This window comes from Lynx rufus, unplaced genomic scaffold (genome assembly GCF_022079265.1).
Source record: "Lynx rufus isolate CCGP_SWC_20201006 ecotype Redwood Valley unplaced genomic scaffold, mLynRuf1.p SCAF_3, whole genome shotgun sequence".
In the NCBI taxonomy this organism is placed as follows: Eukaryota; Metazoa; Chordata; class Mammalia; order Carnivora; family Felidae; genus Lynx; species Lynx rufus.
In genome coordinates this window covers 202,526,660-202,529,385 of record NW_025814845.1, presented here as the reverse complement: position 1 = coordinate 202,529,385, position 2,726 = coordinate 202,526,660, and the positions used below count along the sequence as shown (strand labels likewise).

At 42.6% G+C, this 2,726-nt stretch overlaps 1 non-coding gene across 1 annotated transcript; it reads right to left on the bottom strand.

The window, feature by feature from the left end:
- Positions 1-1,038: 1,038 nt before the first annotated feature.
- LOC124521368 (U6 spliceosomal RNA) lies at positions 1,039-1,145 on the bottom strand. The gene has a single exon (XR_006964467.1). It is a non-coding gene; the product is annotated as a U6 spliceosomal RNA (small nuclear RNA).
- Positions 1,146-2,726: the final 1,581 nt, after the last annotated feature.

Genomic DNA, 2,726 nt, shown 5'->3' with positions numbered 1-2,726 from the left:
TGATGCCTCCTGCTTTGGTTTTCTTTTTCAAGATTGCTTTGGCTATTCGGGGGCTTTTCTGGTTCCATACAAATTTTAGGATTATTTGTTCTAGCTCTGTGAAGAATGCTGTTATTATTTTGATAGGGATTGCATTGAATATGTAGATTGCTTTGGATAGTATCGACCTTTTTTTTTAATTAAAAAAAATTTTTTTTAACGTTTATTCATTTTTGAGAGACAGAGAGAGACAGGGCATGAGCGGGGAAGGGACAGAGAGAGAAGGAGACACAGAATCCGAAGCAGGCTCCAGGCTCCGAACTGTCAGCACAGAGCTCGACGCGGGGCTTGAACTCACAAACTGCGAGATCATGACCTGAGCCAAAGTCAGATGCTCAACCGACTGAGCCACCCAGGTGCCCCAGTATCGACCTTTTTTTTTTTTTCTTTTTTTTTTTCTTTTTTTTTCAACGTTTTTTTTTTTTAATTTATTTTTCGGACAGGGAGAGACAGAGCATGAACGGGCGAGGGGCAGAGAGAGAGGGAGACACAGAATCGGAAACAGGCTCCAGGCTCCGAGCCATCAGCCCAGAGCCCGACGCGGGGCTCGAACTCACGGACCGCGAGATCGTGACCTGGCTGAAGTCGGACGCTTAACCGACTGCGCCACCCAGGCGCCCCTTTTAATTTTTTTTTTTTTCATCGACCTTTTAACCATATTTGTTCTTCCTATCCAGGAGCATGGAATCTTTTTCCATTTTTTTGTGTCTTCTTTAATTTCTTTCATAAGCTTTCTGTAGTTTTCAGCGTATACATTTTTCACCTCTTTGGCTAGATTTATTCCTAGGTATTTTATGGTTTTTGGTGCAACTGCAAATGAGATCTATTCCTTGATTTCTCTTTCTGTTGCTTCATTGTTGGTGAATAGCAATGCAACCGATTTCTGTGCGTTGATTTTATATCCTGCATCTTTGCCAAATTCATGGATCAGTTCTAGCAGTTTTTTGGTGGAATCTTTTGGGTTTTCCATATAGAACATCATGTCATCTGTGAAGAGCAAAAAAATGTGGAAGCTTCATGAATTTGCGTGTCATCCTTTTGCAGGGGCCATGCTAATCTTCTCTGTATCATTCCAATTTTAGAACATGTGCTGCCGAAGCGAGCATTACCTTCACGTGGTTACTCTTATATACAGGTTCATTTCTCTCCAAAAGTTCTACCTCCATTCATTAATGTACCATTTCTTTCAGGGAATATTTTCTGAGTTCTAGTCCTATTTCATAGCTTTCCCAAACTGATCCACCTTGGACACACCCTTTTTCATTTTCTTTCATGACTCCCTCTTTCATATTTATATCATTCTGTTGACATTATTTGTTAGCTTAACTGCAATAAGAATCAAACCTAAACTCTGAGATTGGGCTTTCATAATTATTCAGAAATATTTCCTAGGAATTCCCAGTTCCTACCCTGTGCTCTAGACCCACTGGTGCCAAAGCCTCAAGGAAACCCTGTGAGCACATAGTTCCATGTATGTGCTTGGTTTCTTCATTTCTTCAGTAACCGCTGGCTGCATTCAGATCTCATAGGGCACGGTGCCAGCCATGTCATAGGGTTCATAGGAAAATCCAACAGAGTTCTACGTGGTGTCAGACCCTGCCCTTAACCTTCCCCAAAGGGCCCATTGGCTAAGATGACACCACAGTTAAGACCACAGGCTTTGGAATCTAATTTGTATGAATTCAAATCCTAAACAAACCAAAAAAACCAAACAAACAAAAAACAAAAAAACAACCACCAAATCCTAGTTCTATCTCTTAACTAAGGGTCAGGAAGATGACTTAACAACACCTGAACCTCAATGTCCTGATCCATCAGACAGTGTAAACCTCAGAGTGTTATCTCAAGCATGTGTAATGCGGCTGCCAGTGCTACTTCATGGTTGGGACTCAATGAAAGGTAACCTATTCAAGGCAGAAAGACACAGAAATAGCTAACTTCTTGTAAGATGATTGTGGATCTTGATAGAAGGGAAATGTTACCTTAGAAGAAATGGAAATATTCGTGATGTCCTCTTCCACATGGACCACCATTTCTTCTTTCCAGCCATCCGGATCCCAGGAGACCCTGGCCATATTCCTCATGTCTACAGAGTTGGTCCCCACTATTCCAGAGCTCAGTTCAATCCTATACCCACTCACTCAGATTCCTACTTTGTGCCAGATGCTGCCATAGACGCTGCCACTGATGCTGGAAATCCATCAGTGAGATTGATTGGTTCCTTTGAAAATCTCTCAGTCTCTTTTTTCTGTCTACTCACCCCACTGTCTTCCAGCCTCATACAGAGTTAGCATCTGTGCCGGGATTTCTTGTCCTTGCTCTGCAGCTGGCAGCAGAAGACCCTACTGCCTTGTGCTCGCTCCCTTCTCCACCTACACCCTCTAAGTGACACAGTCCGTTCCTCCAGACCTCCTACACTCTGGAGCCTGGCTAGAATGCAAATAATTGATTAATCTCTACCACCAACTTAGCGCTGATTCTGGACACAAGCATCTGCCCTAGTGTCTCCCCAAGGAACTCTTCCTGTGGTCAAACATGATGGTAAACATTGCTCACTATGTCACCCTCTTAGACATTTAAAATGCACATGGACTCGGAGAAATATTTCAGTAAAGATGCCCATTAATGTTTGTCAAGCTGGCATTTCCCAAACTTACACAGACCCTTTCACAAATAACAGCTGTGCA